Raw genomic sequence first — 20566 nt, 5'->3', positions numbered from 1 at the left:
GTAGTGTGGGGGTGTACAGGTCTGGTGTGAAGTTTCCCTGGCCAGTCTGGGGGCATCTGCCTGTATCCACTTCCACTATCGTGTCTGAGTGCCATACTGGCGTTCCTAACCGGTCATGGATCTAGGACTGGGCAGTCTCTCCCCTGCATAACACTGGCTACAATACTGATGATTTTAAAACTTTTTGAAAGACATATACCTTTATTATTTTATTTTATTGGCCAGGTCGCGCAGCATGTGGGATCTCAGTTCCTGGATGAAGGATTGAACTGGTGCCCCCTGCAGTGGAAGCATGGTGCCTTAACAGCTGGACCAACACGGAAATGATGTTTTATATTAGAGTTCTTTTAATCGATAAGAAATAGATGTAACGACCCTCTTTTTGTCAGCCTATACTTTCTTTGCAAAGCACAACGAAACTACTGAGTTTCAGTTTCTTTGACCAGTTACTGTCCAGTCACACGTCCTTTGGGTCACTTTGATGGATGTTATGTTGGATGTTTGGACAACCTCTAAGCTTATATCAATAGCTGGTCGAACTGATCACTTAAACATCTTACCCTCCCCAACCATAGTATTCACTGCCTGGGTTTGGATTTGGGCTTTACTACCCTGGGCAAGTAAATTCCCTTTTTTGAGTCCTCAGTCACTTATTACAGAATGATGATAATAATATTTCTCCCATTGGCTTTTTTATAGTGCTTAAGTGAAGTAAATCTTATCATTTACCTGAATTATCACAATGAGGAAATGCTTAGGAAAATCAGAGATAGATAAGACAGTTGTTCCTATTAAAAATTGCATATATATATGTGTGTGTGTGTATGTATATATATCCAGTTTCACTGACAAGATATGTATTGGATGGCACACCTTTGAGAAGAAAAATGACTTACTGGAGAGAACAAGGGACAGAGATTCTTAGAAACCTAGAAACTGAGTGTGGACATATCTGCTAAGAAAAGCCATTCAACTTAGAGAAGGATTTGTCAGGATGCTTGGGAAATGAGATAAGAGTTAAATCCAATCCAAGTGGGTGATGAGATACACTGTTAGAGTGACAATTTGCAGAGATATTTCTCTCTTTGCTGCTGCCATTCCCTATGACACTGATGATGAAACTGTAAAGTAGTAGAGAATCAATAGGCAAACAATGAGAATGTATAAACAAAAGTATAAGCCAAACAAAAGTATAAACAGAAAGTATAGGCCGGTAAAAAGGTGTTTCAAGGTATTTAAGTCTACCTAAGTGAAGTGTTCTCAGAGCACTAATTTCCAAGAAGACTAAAGAAGAAAGCACTTTTCCTCACAGAAAAATTCTACAAGGGATTTCAACCTTAAGGAAACTTTGTATACGGAAGCCACATTCAAAGTTGGCAAATGGAGCACATATATTGATACTTTGTGTGTGTGTGTGTGAATATGCATAGCATAAAATGACCTTTAGAGTAATCTTCAAGGATCCTTCATATAGGGCCTCTTTGATGCATTCAGAGGTTCATTTTTCTCTTGTGTAAGGGATGCCCAGTAATATGGAGTCCAGTAATTGAAAATTAAAGTTTAGAAATGAAAACAAATTGAAGATTTCTTTAATTAAAATTTTTTTCATTAAAACATTTATTTTATTGAAGTATAATTGTGGCATATTGAAGACTGATCAAAACTAAGAATAATACTATTTAACCCTATGGTGGAAATCCAAAGAAATGTGAGGAAAGAAATTATAGAACAAAATGAGGCCATCTTATGTTTTAATATAATTTAATATTGAAAACTAAGCAGTGGAAATTCTTTAAAGAAGTCATTGGCAGGAAATTGGCTCAGCTGTGAACCTGGTGAATTCTTTATCTTGTGAAATGTAGCACCAAAGAAGTTCATTCTGGGAAGTCAGGGAGCTTCTGTTAAAATCTGATGAAGAAATACTTTGGGATATTAAGTATTGTAATGACTTTGGCGAGCTGGGTGTGCTTTGTTTAGGAACACACAGGGATGGTATAGGACCATCCCCCAGCCTCACCCAACACTCTGTTCCCATCCCCAACCACCTCTCCCTCCTCATCCCACTCTGGCACTGGAGCAGAGGCCAGGAGAATTTTCATCTGACTTGTGGATATTTTCTGTAGATAATAGACAAGTTTGAGTCAGATGGCACCTCTTATTGCTTGTAGCTTTGCCCTGCAAGATTATTAATTTTGTAAGAATTTTGTATTATTTTGTAAGAAATGTGTAGTGTTTCAGAAGTGACTTCAGGATCTGGATGGACTTGCGTGCACCAGGTCTCCAACAGATTTCTCCTTTAGGACCCCTAATCATGTGTGTGCTAGAGGCCAGTCCTCACAGTACTGAACTGCAGCTGCTCACTCCTGCAGCTGTCCTGGACTTCCAGGGATGACAAGACTCTTCTGAGGGCACTTTACCTTCAAGCATCTCAGAAACAATTGACTCTACATCACTCTCCCCAGCCCCCCTGGTAGCCCCAAAGTAGAATTGCCCTGGTCTGTGAAATAGCTGTCACTTTCATAATTGAATTTGAATCCTTCAAGATCTCGCAGACACCCAGGAACCACTTTCCAAGGCTGGCAAGGATTCCTTACTATATTGATGAGCAGGTATGGTTCAAGAGGTCACTCTGGGAATATCAGCTCTCCTCACACTCCTTCGGTTCTCTTGAAGTTTCTTCTTGGTTTAGATGCCAGAGTTCAATGCTGTCTGCATAGTATAGAGTGTCCAGGTAGAGAGGACTCACTCAGTCTTCCTTGACAACAAAATGACTACTCTCTGATTTGAATGTCAATATAAGGTTCAATTACCTCAATAGAAGGCCACTGTAATAGTTTTCTAGGGCTGCCATAACAAAATACCACTGGAAGGATTAAATAGCAGAAATTAATTTTCTTACAGTTCTGGAGCCTGGAAATCCAAGTTCAAGGTGTCCACAGGTTTGGTTTCTCCGGATGCTTGTCTCCTTGGCTTTCAGGCGGCAGTCTTCTCGTTGGGTCTGCACATGGCTTTTCTTCTGTGTGCATAGATCCCTGGTGTCTCTTTTATGTGCCCAGATTTCCTTGTCCTATAAGAACACCAGTCAGATAGGATTCAGGCCCACTCTAATGGCTTCACTTTAATGAAATCACTTCTTTAAAGGCCCTATCTCTTCATTTAGACTGAAGGACTGGGATTAGGGCTCCAACATATAAATTTGAGGGGAACATTATTCAGCTCATCACAGCTATCCTGTCTTCTTTCACTCACAACATGACAAGTTAGGCTCATGCTTTGGAGCAGGAACAGAACCAGGCCCATCCTAAGTCAGTCCAAGGAGGAAAGCATTCACAGATGAGGTTTGGAAGTTTGACTGGTTAGGACCGGAGGGGCAAGTGGCAAGAACCAATTGAAATTGCTCAGTTAGCGAATACCCTTTCATCTCTGTCTTTTAGAGGAAAGACAACAATCTAAATCAAATGCCAGTTTTTATGTGTCTAGAAACTGTTTAATTTAACACCTTGCTTTATAGTCTGTTTGGGTCCCAGGTGTAGCTGCTCTGCTTGGCATTGCCTAGGGCACCTTCTAACATTCAGCATCTGCCTTTGGCGATTTACACTTTGTTGGCAGTCGAGCTGTCTGTCAGCAGTTCCCAAAGCCAAAAAAGCACATATCTCTTAATTACAGTGGAAAACACATGGAGGGGGCACATAGGTTGGGGCAGTGGATCCCCAAAGACACATCTTTTGGGAAAATACGTATGTAGTCTATTTTGCTGACCTTGAATGCTTTGTCTCTGAAAAAGAAAATTTAATAGTGGTACATTTTTCTTTCTAAATTTATCTGGCCCTCATCACCCCCTGCCTCTCACAGTATTTTGTTTGACAACTAAAAGCCAATGGATTGCATTAAAATTCTTGCACATTTTGTTTAATTGCTGGCTGGGGTTTGATTTCAGTAAAAGGGGCATGGTGATTGTCCTGGATGTTCATGTGGTGTCTTTCACATTACTCCCAGGGTCTAAGTCTATCTAACAGCAGGGGGAAGTGATACTTAATTGGATTTTTTGCAGTCTTAGAGGCAACAACTGTTCTTTTCTTTAGAAGCTGTATATTGAGTTCAGAGTTGAACTAGCTCAACTCCAGCATTGCATCTGCCTTTTAAATTCACAGGCAGTTAAACAGAGGAATACAAAACCCCATGACTAACTGTGCTCATAGCAGCCGAAAACGAGATAAGGTGATCTCAGAATCCTTAATTTCAGCACATTGTATGTACCAAATATATTTTCAATAATAAATAATAATGCAATATTTCCCTTTGTCCATAGCCTTTCACTGTTCCCCACTCCCTGTGAAAAAAATCTCATAATTTTTAGTTGGAAAGAATCTTGAAAAGGCAATTTTGGATGGCTTTTGTGGAAGGAATTGTCAGAGGGTACTTGAGAGAATAGGCCCCAGAAGAGTAAGAAAAGAGAGAGTAGGCGCGTTCCTGAGTTCAGTAATGGCAGTAATGGGCCAAGAAGGAATGTAGGCCAGTTGTTCTCAGCCCTGAGTGACCATATGAATTACCTAAGTGGCTTTTAACTAGCACTAAGGACTGACTAAATCAGAATCTCTTGGGAACCGAACATCTGTATTTGTTCAAAGCTCCTCAGCAGGTCTTCATGTGCAGCCCAGTTTGTGAGCTTTTGCTGCAGAGAGATAATAATGACAAGTCAAGGATTTGGGGCATCTGCTAGGAGTCTAGGTCCTTGAAACCATGAATGTTTGGGCACTTGCCAAGGTGAGCACCTGGGAATTGTTGGAACCCAATTGTATAGGCTCCCAGAGCATTATCATCAATTTGGAACTTCATGAACTGAAGTGCAATTCATGCCTTACCTCCTTATTTCCTAAATTACTCACCTTCATGTGTATTATTTTTTTAAATTGAATCAGTATTGATAAAAAAGAATCATAAATTTGATGCTCTGTGAGCATTTGTGTCGTTGATGGAGTTGGATGAAGGTAGATACTTACCCTGACCCCCAATTTTCAAATCTTTAAAATGTAAATAATAATTCAACTAAGTAAACTTCTTGAAGCAGGTTATGGATCATGCCCTTTTCCCCCCACCCCTCTGATATTTTGTCACCAAGTTACAGTAGGTTTCAACCTGTATGTGAACTACTTGTCTTTGGAGGCTTTTGTTTGGGTGTTATCATTATTCTAGGAGTTTCTAGCTCTAATCTTTACATTGACAGGCCTGTCTACTGCTTCTGGAGAATCTGAGTTCATACTGGGATTGTCTGGGATGTGTAAATTAAAATTTCATCCCAGTTACCATAGGCCTAAGAAAGTCAGAGGTGAGAGGTGAATAGAATGATGAGGCTGCAAATAGAATAATATGGTAATAATAGAGGATTTATCGGGGTACTCTGTTAAGGACATCAATAAAAGTCTCATTGGAGTAATGGTGACTATAATTCATCCACTGGAGGTGTGAGCAGCACAATTATCTAAAAATGGATTCAATTGTCTAGCAAGACTGAAAGAATGGGACCCAGAAGACAATTCAATTTTGGTAGAGAAATGGGGATGGGGAAATGATAGTGAGGCATCTAGCCTTGCTTAAAAAATGGTGTTGGATGAATGAAGAGCTACATGTAGGCTTCCAAGTTATTCAGTTACTCTTTCTCATGAATTTGAGCTCAAGTAAGAGAAATTAAAAGTACACGATAGGATGTTTACAAATAATCTGGAAAAAAGTGTTGTCAGTATATGTTATATCATAGTCATTGCTCGTTAAATCACATTGATTGGGTGTGATCCAAGATAGGTAGTCTTCCTACTGCGTGGAGAGGAAAAGTTGCTTAAAATGCTTTCATGGGTCTTCTTTTCTGCCTTTTGTGCCCTCTCTACTTCCTCCCTTCTTCCTCTCCTACCTCCATTAGGTATCATAGTTGCTAAACAAACCAGGAAACCAAACCATCCCTCCCCACCCTTCAAACCAGTATCTGCAGCTGTGTATTAAGAATCTTATTGCTGACAGCTAAGCGCAGTCCCAATCTCAGTCTTCTGAGGTGGACAGGACATGACAGAATGGTGCAGCCTCCAAGGGTCTTCCATTAACAACCAACTTCTTGGGCTCGTCATCCAAATTTCTTTATTTTAAATGAATTAGGTGCATGGAAATAGAGTCATGGGACTGGCCAATTTTCTCCTTGAAGAGTGGCAGCAAAGGAAAACTGGAATGCATTAATCATAAATGAGTTAATTAATTACAGTTCTCCTGGCAATGGTAGGCCCCAAGTTATTTAGGGAATTAGACACTGAAGATGCCCTTTATGGAGCCAATTATGTGGAAATAAATTACTCTTTCAGATGACAATATGCTATTCTCTTGGAACACGTAGGGAGGGGTGTCATTTTTTCTCTGAACAGTCTGCGTGTAGTTTTCCATAATAATTAATGCCCTTAAACCATTCATGGAAAAGCTAAGTTTTCTTGTGGCTCCAGTTCTCTGGATATAACAATACTTCAGGCTTAGAAAACATGGGGGGTTGTTTTGCTGAGTGATGTGTTGACATTTGAGTAGGTTTCAAAGAGGTGTGACAGAAGCTCCCAGCAGCTCCAGGAGAGGCCTGGAAGGTGGGCAAGTGGTGTAAATTACTCCCTGAGCTTTTTACTCACCCAGTGAGAATAGCAGGGTAGAAAGTCTAACAAACAGGTTTCAGAATTCACACTGCTTTGCTGTAAATGCTCCTGCCATGAAACGGCCACTGCTGTGCAAGGAAATAAGCAGTTATGAGAGCTGGTGGCAACTAGTCCTCAAGGAGGACCAAGGGAGGAAGCAGAGTCAGGGACAGCGTGACTCGCAGCCCAGCCCCTTCCCCTCTTGTTCTGTGTCCCCCATCCTCAGCCCCACCTGAGACCTAATTAATGAATGAATGTGGAGAGAAGGAATGCTTTGGGATGTTCATTGCAGCATAGTTGTGAGTGAAGAACTGGAAATATCCAACATTTATCAAGGGGGTGATTAAAGGACCACAAGGAGCTTCTCAACAATGAATATCTATAGCAGCTAGAAAGAAATCCAGATAGAACTCTGGTTCCTGACTTGGAAAAATTTCTAGGCATATTGTTCAAGGAAACAAAAAAAGTTTTAATAATAAGGCATATAATCTAATTGTTGTTGTTCAATTTCTCAGTCATGTCCAACTTTTTGTGACCCCATGGACTGCAGCATGCCAGGCTTCCCCATCCTTTACCATCTCCCGGAACTTGCTCAAACTCATGTCCATTGAGACAGTGATGCCATCCAACCATCTCGTCATCTGTCATCCCCTTCTGCTCCTGCCTTCAATCTTTCCAAGTTATCAGGATCTTTTCTAATCAGTCAACTCTTCACATCAGGTGGCCAAAGTATTGGAGCTTCAGCATCAGTTCTTCCAATGAATATTCAGGATTGACTTATTTTAGGATTGACTGGTTTGATCTCCTTGCAGTCCAGGAGACTCTCAAGAGTCTTCTCCAGCACCACAGTTCAAAAGCATTAATTCTTCGGCACTCAGCCTTCTTTATGGTCCAACTCTCACATCCATACATGACTGCTGGAAAAACCATAGCTTTGACTAGACGGACCTTTGTTGACAAAGTAATGTCTGCTTTTTAATTGCTCTCTAGGTTTGTCATAGCTTTTCTTGCAAGGAGCAAGCGTCTAATGCATTCATGTAAAACAGAACTATATATTTCCATGTGTGTATGTGTGTATGTATGTGTGTGCGTGCCAAGTCACTTCAGTCGTGTCTGAGTCTTTGCTACCCTAGGGACTGTAGCCAGCCTGGTTCCTCTGTCCTTGGGATTCTCCTACCAAGAACACTGGAGTGGGTTGCCATGCCCTCCTCCAGGGGATCTTCCCAATTCAGGGATCCAGCCTGCGTCTCTTATGTCTCCTGCATTGGCAGGCAGGTTCTTTACCACTAGCACCACCTGGGAAGAACATATATGTGTATCTCTCTCACTCTCTCTCTCTATATATATATATGTGTGTGTGTATGTGTGTTTGTGCATGTGTGTGTAGTTCAGTTCAGTTCAGTTCAGTCGCTCAGTCGTGTCCAACTCTCTGCGACCCCATGAATCACAGCACGCCAGGCCTCCCTGTCCATCAGCAACTCCCGGAGTTCACTCAAAGTCATGTCCACAGAGTCGGTGATGCCATCCAGCCATCTCATTCTCTGTCGTCCCCTTCTCCTCCTGCCCCCAATCCCTCCCAGCATCAGAGTCTTTTCCAGTGAGTCAACTCATCGCATGAGGTGGCCAAAATATTGGAGTTTCAGCTTTAGCATCAGGCCTTCCAATGAACACCCAGGATTGATCTCCTCTAGAATGGACTGGTTGGATCTCCTTGCAGTACAAGAGACTCCCAAGAGTCTTCTCCAACACCACAGTTCAAAAGCATCGATTCTTCAGCGATCAGCTTTCTTCACAGTCCAACTCTCACATCCATACATGACCATGGGAAAAACCATAGCCTTGACTAGACGGATCTTTGTTGGCAAAGTAATGTCTCTGCTTTTTAATATACTATCTAGGTTGGTCATAACTTTCCTTCCAAGGAGTAAGTGTCTGAATTTCGTGGCTGCAATCAGCATCTGCAGCGATACACCACACTAAATTGTCTTTTTGAAGGTCAATATTTGTTGGATATTGGCAGTTTTGTGTAGTTTAACTCTATATTTCCCAATCATGACACTTGCCATTTTGGGCAGACAGTTCTTCATTTTGGAGGCTGTCCTGTGCATTATGAGATGTTTATCACCATCTACTGACCTTTACTCACTTGATGCTAGTATCAGTCATCAGTTGTGACAGCCAAAATTGTTTCCAGATATTGTCAAATGTGCCCTGGGGTGAAAAATCCTTTCCCTGCCTTGAGAGCCACTTGTTTAACTTTATATAAATGGAAAAATACATGCTGAACTGATTTGTTATCAGTTATTTCTGGAGAGGTGAATGAAAAATTGGGTGCTGAAGTTTTAGTTTATTAGTGTTGTTTTAAATTATTTTACAATGAGATTATATTTATGTATTACTTGTGCGATGAAAAAAAATAAAATTGTGATTGTGTTTAAATTACTAGAGTGGTGGGTGGGGCCCCTTGGGCCTCATATGAAGTAGCAGGTGGGAGCAAGTTTTCTGCTCATTTTAGGGTTGCTTATGGTCCTGTGCTTTGCACTGGCGTTTTGATAAGGACATTAATTGACTCTTCCTTTCCTTGGGGGTGGAGGAGGAGTATAGAATGAAGAACTTCTAAGCCCCTGGGGGAAGAGCAGAGGAGTGAGAAAAGCTACCAAATGTGCAGATTTCCCCAGTTCCAGCTAGCACCTGCAGAATGACCCAAACCAACTAGGTCAAGGATGAGTATCAAAATTGAGGCAGAAGGGAATATGAGGCCAGAGAGGGAGATAAAAGCATAATCAGATCAGAAAGAAACTGTGTCTATATGTGAGTGTATGTGTGTTACTGCAATTGTGGTCACCCAGAACCAATGTTTGCTATTTGGGACAGTAGTTCTTAAACCTGGCTCCACATCAGAATCACCTAGGAAGAATAAAGAGAAATTGTTTTCTAGGTCTCTCTTCTGACAGATTCAGAACCACTGAATAAGGGACTAAGAAATCTATAATTTTCAATGGGACTGCACTTTGAAAGACAGTGCTCTGGGACTGATCTGTGGACAGGATGATTCAGGTGAAAAACCTAGGGGGAAAGTAATATGCAGATCATGCTATCTCCCAGCAGATGCCATGTTCTTTTTTCTCAGTTCCCGCAGATGGTTCTAAAAGTCCAGGATTGGAATAATAATGATCTGAGTGGAATATTGGGTCATGTCTTTAATCCATTCAGGTTGTTATAACAAAAATACCATAGACTAGGTGGCTTAAAGAACAAACATTTATTTCTCACAGTTATGGAGGCTGAGAAGTCTAAGATCAGTTTGCTAGTTGTCTGGTTAGGATCTGCTTCCTGGTTCATAGAAGGCTGTGACCTCACATAGCAGAAGAGGAGAGGTATCTCTCTGGGGTACCTTTTATAAGGGCATTAATCCCAGTCATGAGGGCATCACTGTCCTAACCTAATCACCTCCCAAAGGCCCCACATCCAAATACTCACACGGGTTTAGGATTGCAACATACGAATATGGGTAACACAGACATTCAGTCTATAACATATTGGTGATGAGGTGAGGAGGATCTTCATAGATTTCATTTTTTAAAGTTTGAAAAGGGGCCAAATTTATGCTGCAAAGTCATAATGAGCCACTTTCTTCTTCCCAATTGGTGTTTCATGATATTGGAAGAAGGAGAAGCATATCTTGACTCATGTGATAGCTATTTACTGAGCATTTCTGACCATAGACTAAGGGATGAGAATTGAAGATGAATGAGATATTCACCATTCAGAAGGCAACTGTAGGTTCTCTGAGGAGACAGGTGTGCAAACATCTCTTTGTTACAAGGCAGGATCATATTTGGGCTGTGAGAGAGAAAGAAGCTCTGTGCTGTGGACCCAGCAGGAGGGTCAGTGAGGTCCCTGGGTGAAACTTCAGGAAGACTAGAGTATGGAAGCTCTACGTAGTCATATCATTACTACTCACTACCCTGCTCAACTCTCTTTTGTTTCAGTTTAGTATTTAGGAGACCAAAATATTCTGACAAAAACTGGGCTCCTTCTAAGTAATTTTTCAACTTTTTATTATAAAAGATTTCAAACATAGAGAACTTTAAAGAATGCTATAGTATTTACAAGAAAACTTGTATGTAGATTCTACAGATGTTAAGTAATATTTTGCCATATTTGCTTTATATATATATTTAAATACCATTTGAATGTAATTTTTAAACATTGTAACACTTCAACCTTACCTAATTTTGCATACTTCTCCTAAGAATGAGGACTGTTTACAATTATCTTACCTTAGGAAGTTAACAATATTTCTTAATGTCATTTAATTTATAGTCCATATTCAAGTCATTGCTGTTGTTTCAAATTTACACCTATAAAAGAACCTATAGCTTTTTTTTGACCGAGTTTCAGTGGCTAAATTCAAACATGACATTTAGTTTATATGTCTTATTAGTTTTTCTTTGACGAGTTCAGCCTGATTGTCTTATAGATTCTTAATTTTACTGTTTCCTCATGAACATTTAACTTGTTCTCTAGTCCTGGCTATTTCCTGCAAGATGGCAGTAAGTTTAGAGGTTTAATTAATAGATACAGATTAAAAACATTTGATTAGAATATTTATATGGAGATAATATATATATATTTTATTGTTTCAGTTTTTCTAAAGTTTTTTGTTTTGAAGAAAAATAGGAATATATATTGAGTGCCTGAAACCACAGAGATAATTTGTGATATTGGACTCATTTTAGTACAGAAAATTACCAAATGGGGAGCCAGGATCTACTGTTACACTCTCAAGTTTAGAAAGTAAGATAGTCGCTGATGGAACACCATTAGATGTGTATGTCATTGTTTTGGTAGTTTTTGTTTGTTTGTTTTGTTTTTTGTACTCAGACAACCTGCATAAAATGTAACTGGATTCATACTGGGCCACAGAATAATTGATAGATTTCAAAGTGGGCAGGAACCCAACAAAAAATTAGAGTGAACAGAGCAGCCTCTTGAGCCCTCCAGTCGGAAAATGGGAAGGAAAGACCAGAAAAAACATTAGGGAAAAAAAAAAAAAAGATAAGTACCAAGAGCTATCATATAAGACTGACTTTGGGGATTTGATAATTTTTAAAACATTTTATTGGAATATAGTTGATTTGCAATATTCTGTTACTTTCTGCTGTACAGCGATGTGAATCATACATATGCAAATACCTGTAATAGAACATGGCTGTATGTAGCACTTAGCATGCAGCCCTAGCCTTGTGCCATTACCCCCACCACCACCACCACCGAAAAATAAAAAAATAACCCTTACCGGGGGAACATTAGTGGTCCTGCTCACTCATTGGTTGGCACCACAGTGGGCCACTCCTCCAAACAACCTACTGTCATTGAGCTATGGTTAATGTTCCTGCTTAGCCATTGGTTGGTGCCACAGTGAGCCCCTCCCCCAAGAGAGCAGCCCCATTAGTGGGGCTATTCAGTCAACATTCAGAGAAGTGTTGGTCTTTAGGTGGACAATGAGGTAAGACGTGGCCCTCTCCCTGGGGCCCTCGATTTCACCCGGCCTCAGCCAGCAGCTGAACTGAGGGGTACAGGGAACAAGCTGGGACTGTGTCCTGCCGGGCTCTGGAGCCATGGCCAAGGCTGTCTAATGGAGGGGCCCAAGCCTTGAGGTGATGGTGGATCTCTCCCCTTTCCCTGCCTCTGTGACTTAATCACCGTGGCAGTCTGCATGGGATGCAGTCTGCATGGGATGCAGTCTGCGAGACTGGTCCCCGCTGTCCAGGTGGCCTGAGGACCTTGAGGGCCAATTGGGTCTCCTGGGTGCCTGGCTCCCTCAGCGATGACAGCTGGGCTGTCTGGGGAGCTGGCAGTTGAGATGAAGGAGCCGTCAGTTGAGATCTGCCGTCAGCTAAGATCTGCCTCCTCCTAGCCAGGACCTGGACCTCAGAGGGTGACAGTGGTGTCTGGGAACCTCACCCTTTCTTGTCAGAACAGAGAATGCCATTTGTTTGGTGGAGGCTTGCAGGAACATCATTACCTGTCCATGACCTGACCCCCAGGGCAAAGGATCTGATACCAAGAAGTTTGTAACAACTAACCATGCCTCTCCCTCACCTTCCCAAGAAAAGGGCTTTGCTGAAAGCTTTCTGGGAGGTTGGGGTTTGTAAGAAATGAGCCATCTATCTCCTTGCAGGGCCCTGTAATAAACCTTTCTCTGTTCCAAACTCACATTTTTGTATTGTTTGGCCTTGCTGTGCAATGGGCATAGGGACTTGCATTTCGATAACATATCCACTCTTTTGGATTATTTTCCTATGTAGCATTACAGGGTATTGAGTAGAGAGTTCCCTGTGCTATGCAGTAAGTTCTTATTATCTATTTTATATATAGTACTGTGTATATGTCAATCCCAATCTCCCAATTCATTCTTCTTCCCTGCCCCCCACCCTGGTAACCTTGAAATTTTCTACATCTGTGACTCTTATTTCCATTTTGTAAAGAAGTTTGTTTGTACAATGTTTTAAGATTCTCAGTTCAGTTCAGTTCAGTAGCTCAGTCGTGTCCGACTCTGTGCGACCCCATGAATCACAGCACACAGGCCTCCCTGTCCATCACCAACTCCTGGAGTTCACTCAAACTCATGTCCATTGAGTCGGTGATGCCATCCAGCCATCTCATTCTCTGTCGTCCCCATCTCCTCCTACCCCCAATCCTTCCTAGCATCAGACTCTTTTCCAGTGAGTCAACTATCATGATATTTGTCCTTCTCTGATTTATTTCACTCAGTAGGACAATCTCTAGGGCCATCCATGTTGCTGCAAATAGCATTATTTCACTCTTTTTATAGCTGACTAATATTTCATTGTATATATGTACCACATATTCTTTATCTGTCTATCTGTCCATGGGTATTTAGGTTGCTTCCATTTCCTGGCTATTGTAAACAGTGCTGTAATGAACATTGGGGTGCATGTATTTTTTCAAATTATGGTTTTCTCTGGGTATATGACCAGGAGTGGGATCACTGAGTCAAATGGTAGCTCTGTTTTCAGTTTTTTAAGAAACCTCCACACTGTTCTCCATAGTGGTGTACCAATTTACATTCCAACCAACAGTGTAGACTTGATTATTAAGGAAACTTTCCTCCACTGTATTTTTTTTAGTAGAAAAGACAATCAACAATATTTATTTGAGACCCTTACTCAGTATTTACGAATCCTCAACTTTGAGGTAGGTTAAATATTAACATTGTGCTTTATAAACCAAAACTTAGCCAGAGATTACATCACTTTTAGAAAAACACAGCAGGAGTCATATCATGGTCAAGAATAACATAGTTTCTTTCAGATTAATCTTCTCTTATGTGTAAATTTAATGGTGACAGCTTACAAATATTCATACAAAGATTAGCTATTACAGAATTTCTGCTCTGGAGTATTTTAAAATTCTTAAATCCACCCTACAATGATTATACATACTGCAGAATAACCTACTTACTCCCATTACAAATCTATCTGTATATAACTGATCCTTATAATAACAAATTAGCATGTTACTGATTTTGTTGTTTTCTGCCTTTTGGGGTGGTTGAAGCAGGAAGACAACCCGCAAATTTTTCTCAGAGCACTAGGCAGCCTTTAAGTGCAGGGGCTATGCTCAAGGCACCATCTATGGTGATTTGGGGTCATAGGAAAGCACATATACAAATGATCCAAGATCCAGAAAAGATACCTGGATCCAAAAGAGGGGAGACTCTGGGCAGGTCAAGGATAAAGAAAAAATATACTGTCATCTCAGGCTTAGCATCCTCATTGTCATGCTACAGCAACACAATAACATGTGGGGAAGAGCTCCTAAAAAAGCAGCAAATTGTCCCAGTGGTCTATCATTAAGGTTCTTGCTAACCAGATAAACCTCAAGAAAAATTAAACTCATATTTTATTAAAGTCACATCAATGGAAGCAAAACTTTAAAGATTTTATAGGAATATATTCCATCTATCATGTAAATTAGTTATCATAAGCATGATTCACTTAGCTCATTATAATTACTTAAAATTTAGCTCATCTTGACTTAGGTTCCTGGGCTAGTCTTCTCAAGTATTTGTTTAATTATAAAGTTCCTTTTAAAAAATGTCAAATATTAATAATAATGTAAAATTGAGTGGTTAATTAACAGCTGAGAAATTATAAGGAAAATATCATTATTGTGTTATAAAATGTAGCATTCAGCAGCACAAATTTCAAGAGTAAGGATATAGACACCTGTATTTCGAAATAGACTGAATAGCACAGCCCAACATGGTTTGAGTCAAAGAATCAAGAAAAAGAGGAAGGAGGAGTCATAGGCAAAGTGTTTTATTTTAGTGTTCCCTTAAATGATTGAGCAAGTAAAAAGCTTAACATTTAAAAAGTTTATATAAATTACATGAATTGTAATTTTCATAAAAATCAAAATGAAATGTTCTACAAGAACAAAAGATATGCCTATGCAACTTATCATATTTGCACAAGGTCACACTGAATGTCTCGGATATTAGTAACAACCAAAAAGGCTTAAGTCTATGGGAGACTGAGCGAAGATTTCATTTTGGTATTCTATAAGCCCAAGTACATCATATGAAATGCTGGGCTGGATGAAGCACAAGCTGAAATCAAGATTTCCAGGAGAAATATCAATAACCTCAGATATTCAGATGACACCACCCTTATTGCAGAAAGCAAAGAACTAAAGAGACTCTTGATGAAAGTGAAAAAGTTGGCTTTTCTTGATCAGAAAACCAAGATCATGACATCCGGTCCCATTACTTCATGGCAAATAGATGGGGAAACAATGGAAACAGTGACAGACTTTATTTTGGGGGGCTCTAAAATCACTGCAGAGGGTGACTGCAGCCATGAAATTAAAAGACTCTTGTTCCTTGGAAGAAAAGTTATGACCAACCTAGACAGCATATTAAAAAGCAGAGACATTACTTTGCCAACCAAGGTCCGTGTGGTCAAGATTATGGTTTTTCCCGTGGTCATATATGGATGTGAGAGTTGGACTATAAAGAAAGCTGAGCGAAGAAGAATTGATGCTTTTGAACTGTGGTGTTGGAGAAGACACTTGAGAGTCCCTTGGACTGCAAAGAGATCCAACCTGTCCATCCTAAAGGAAATTAGTTGTGAATATTCATTAGAAGGACTGATGCTGAAGCTGAAACTCCAATCATTTGGCCACCTGATGTGAAGAACTGACTCATTGGAAAAGACCCTGATACTTGGAAAGACTGAAGGTGGGAGAAGGGGCTGACAGAGAATGAGATGGTTGGATTGCATTACCAACTTGATGGACATGAGTTTGAGCAAGCTCTGGGAGTTGGTGATGGACAGGGAGGCCTGGCGTGCTGCAGTTCATGGGGTTGCAGGGAGTTAGGCACGACTGTGCGACTGAACTGAACTGATGCAAGAACATAAAAGAAGTTGCCTGAGAAGAAAACAATTTCAGATGGTTCTCAGATTTTTGGTCACCCAGAAGATGAAAAAAGTTGGAGGAATGCCTATGACAGTGCTTCTTAACATTGCCTTCTTATCATTGAATTCTTATCCAGAATCACTTTGGAGCTTTATAAAAATCACAGATGAGTAATATTCATCATTAGTTCAGTTCAGTTCAGTTCAGTCGCTCAGTCGTGTCCGACTCTTTGCGACCCCATGAATCACAGCATGCCAGGCCTCCCTGTCCATCACCAACTCCCGGAGTTCACTCAAACTCATGTCCATCGAGCTGGTGATGCCATCCAGCCATTTTATTCTCTGTCGTCCCCATCTCCTCCCGCCCCCAATCCTTCCCAGTATCAGATTCTTTTCCAGTGAGTCAACTTGTCGCATGAGGTGGCCAAAGTATTGGAGTTTCAGTTTCAGCATCAGTCCTTCCAATGAACACCCAGGATTGATCTCCTCTAGAATGGACTGGTTGGATCTCCTTGCAGTCCAAGGGACTCTCAAGAGTCTTCTCCAGCACCACAGCTCAAAAGCATCAATTCATAGACTGATCAAATATGGAAGCAGGATTACATAGCCAGTATTGAGACCTGTTCCTCTACAGAATTTGTCAGGCAAAGAAAAAGATTGTGACACAAAAATTCTAAGCCTATCTACATTTGTGTGTGGAAGCAATAGAACAGAATTTACATAATCTTTAAGATTTTTAGAAAATGTTCTATGTAAGTACTCTTCCTGAAAATACATCTTTGTATGCATCTAGTAATTCAATGAGAGATGAATCCATATTAAATTGTGAAGGGTATTTAGTAGAAAAAAAGATGTATGGAGAGTACCGAAACTTGTAACATATGCAGAAATAGGTGTTATAACTGGTCTGAATATGGTTGCAAGGTTGAATGTATGATTTTAAATATTCATGAAAGATTATGTTAATAATGATGATGGGGTTTGAAACCCCAGATTAATTAATTAATAAAAACCTAGAAGTTGCAAAGGACACAGAGAAAGAGAAAGGACGCAGTTCTTTGCCTTCCATAGTAGGACAGAGAAAGTTGTTTGATTCTTGATCTTTGATATCTAGATAAATGCAGGCTTAGAAATACTTTTGAAAAGTGTAAAATAAATCAATAATAGAATTTAAATCAGTCTATAAACTGTGGAAAATTCTGAAAGAGATGGGAATACAAGACCACCTTGACCTGCCTCTTGAGAAACCTGTATACCGGTCAGGAAGCAACAGTTAGAACTGTACATGGAACAACAGACTGGTTTCAAATAAGAAAAGGAGTACGTCAAGGTTGTATATTGTCACCCTGCTTATTTAACTTATATGCAGAGTACAGCATGAGGAACGCTGGGCTGGAAGAAGCACAAGCTGGAATCAAGATTGCCGGGAGAAATATCAATAACCTCAGATATGCAGATGACACCATCCTTATGGCAGAAAGTGAAGAGGAACTAAAAAGCCTCTTGATGAAAGTGAAAGAGGAGAGTGAAAATGTTGGCTTGAAGCTCAACATTCAGAAAACAAATATCGTGGCATCTGGTCCCATCACTTCATGGGAAATAGATGGAAAAACAGTGGACACAGTGTCAGACTTTATTTTTTTGGGCTCCAAAATCACTGCAGATGCTGATTGCAGCCATGAAATTAAAAGACGCTTGCTCCTTGGAAGGAAAGTTATGACCAACCTAGATAGCATATTAAAAAGCAGAGACATTACTTTGCCAACCAAGGTCCGTCTAGTCAAGGCTATGATTTTTCCCGTGGTCATGTATGGATGTGAGAGTTGGACTGTGAAGAAAGCTGATCTCCGAAGAATTGATGCTTTTGAACTGTGGTGTTGGAGAAGACTCTTGAGAGTCCCTTGGACTGCAAGGAGATCCAAGCAGTCCATTCTAGAGGAGATCAATCCTGGGTTCATTGGAAGGACTGATGCTAAAACTGAAACTCCAATACTTTGGCCACCTCATGCGACGAGTTGACTCACTGGAAAAGACTGATGCTGGGAGGGATTGGGGGTGGGAGGATATGGGGACGACAGAGAATGATATGGCTGGATGGCATCACCGACTCAATGGACATGAGTTTGAGTGAACTCCAGGAGCTGGTGACGTACAGGGAGGCCTGGCGTGCTGTGATTCATGGGGTCGCAAAGAGTTGGACACGACTGAGCGACTGAACTGAACTGACTGATATTATGTCAGTGCAGAAAACCCAAATCAAAGTGGGTATAGGAAAAAATGGGTTATAACGAATTGAAGACAAATGCTGCCTCCCGGGCTGCAGTCCTCATTTTGCCCCAAATGAAACTTAAAACTCTCAAGTTGTACATCTTTTTTTAGTTGACACTTATGGCGACCACGAAGGGACCCAGAGTGGACTTCCTTCCTTTGACTGGATTCCAAGAGGAACCAGAGCTTTGGTACCAGTAGCGGCCCTGTGTGTTCATCCGCCTCCTTGGGGAGTGCAAACAAATTTGGGTTTAATATAGGAGAAGGCAGTGGCACCCCACTCCAGTATTCTTGCCTGGAGAATCTTATTGATGGAGGAGCTTGGTGGACTGCAGTCCATGGGATCGCAAAGAGTCAGACACGACTGAGCGACTTCACTTTCACTTTTCATTTTCATGCATTGGAGACGGAAATGGCAAACCACTCCAGTATTTTTGCCTGGGGAATCCCAGGGACGGGGGAACCTGGTGGGCTGCCGTCTATGGGGTCGCACAGAGTCGGACACGACTGAAGCAACTTAGCAGCAGCAGCGGCAGTAGTAGTGTTAGTCGCTCAGTTCTGTCCTTTGCCACCCCATGGACTGTAGCCCACCAGACTCCTTTGTCCCTGGAATTCTCCAGGCAAGAATACTGGAGTGGATTGCCATTTCCTTCTCCAGGGGATTTTCCTAACTCAGGGATCAAACCCCAGTCTCTTATACTGCAGGCAGATTCTTTACCTTCTGAACCACCAGGTAACCCCAAGACAAGTACAGACAGCTTTTTAAAGGACTTTTACTGTGAAAATTAGCAGAAAATCAGGGCAATAGCTGGAGGAGGATGTAGGGTCAAGGGAAAATTTTTCTTTTTTTGTTAAAATTGGGCACCAGGAGGCATATTTGTATGTCTACAGGAAAGATGCAATAGAGAATAAACTGGTGGTGTGAAAGAGAAAGAAAACAATGGCTGGAGTGATGTCCTTGGGGAGATGAGAAGTGATAGAGGCAGAGATCACCCTATTTGGGAGCTAGACAGTTTTTCCATTGTTACAGGAGGAAAGTTAGAACATGTAACTATATCAAGTATTTGCTTTGTGCCCTTGGGCTAACTTCTAAATTCTAGCTCTAAATTGAAGAAAGTGATACCTCATTGGGCAGGGGTTGTGAGAATTAAGTGAGTTCATGTATATAAATTGTTTGGAGCAGTGGTTGGCAAATAGCAAGTAATCAATAAAAGTTAGATATTATTATTTCCTCTTAAAGAATACATGCAGATGAAAAAAGTTCTGTAGATAGTGGTGATGTTTGCACAACAATGTGAATATACTTAATGCCACTGAACTTGTTCTTTAGTTTTCAGTTGGTTCAGAAGCCTAAACTTGTGGAAGAATATTGAAGAGGGCTTTCTTTTGTATGTGACAAGAGCCTGTTGAACAATTTTCTCTTCCCCTTTGCTGTCATTTCAAACTTTGAGATTGATTTAACACAAGGGCCTCATTAATCATTATTCTTTCCTTCAGAATTGGGTGACTTGCAATACAGCCTCCAGTTTGCAGAAAGGTAGAGTCAGAGGCGACACCTTCTAGTCAGTACCAAGACATCTATAATGGTTAGAACAATGGTTCTGGGAATGGGTCTTCTATGTGCCCACAAATCGAATGTTGGATGATTTGTTCTTATTTCTTCTCAGGAACTGAAGTTAATCTCGGTCCATTAACAATTTTCAGGGCCACTACAACTCAACTGCCCTGATGTGGATGTACTTATAAGGAATTGGTATCCTGAAGAGTTCTGAAAGGAAGCAGCTGCTTGCAAAATGAATTGAAGAAACTTTACAGGAGTAATGATCTCATAGAGGATGGAAGAAGTCACTAGAATTAAGAAAAAATCCAGTTACTAGCAGTGATGCTGCTCATTATCAGCCAACCTGGATTTAGCCAGGGTAAGAGTTTTTCCAAGTGCATTCCATAAAGCTGAAGTTGTATACAAGTAAGTGATTCTGGTGCATGATATGGAAATTGTTCAGTCCTGTCTGACTCTTTGTGACTCCATGGACTGTAGCCCACCAGGCTCCTCTGTCCATGGAATTCTTCAGGCAAGAATACTGGAGTGGGTTGCCATTCCTTTCTCAGGGGTATCTTCCCTGCCTACGAACCCAAGTGTTCTGTATTGCAGGCAGATTCTTTACCATTTGAGCCACCAGGGAAGCCTAATGA

Source organism: Moschus berezovskii, chromosome 3 (genome assembly GCF_049115385.1).
Source record: "Moschus berezovskii isolate FMDL1 chromosome 3, NW_MosBer_1.0, whole genome shotgun sequence".
NCBI lineage: Eukaryota > Metazoa > Chordata > Mammalia > Artiodactyla > Moschidae > Moschus > Moschus berezovskii.
Note: the sequence above shows the minus strand (reverse complement) of the source record.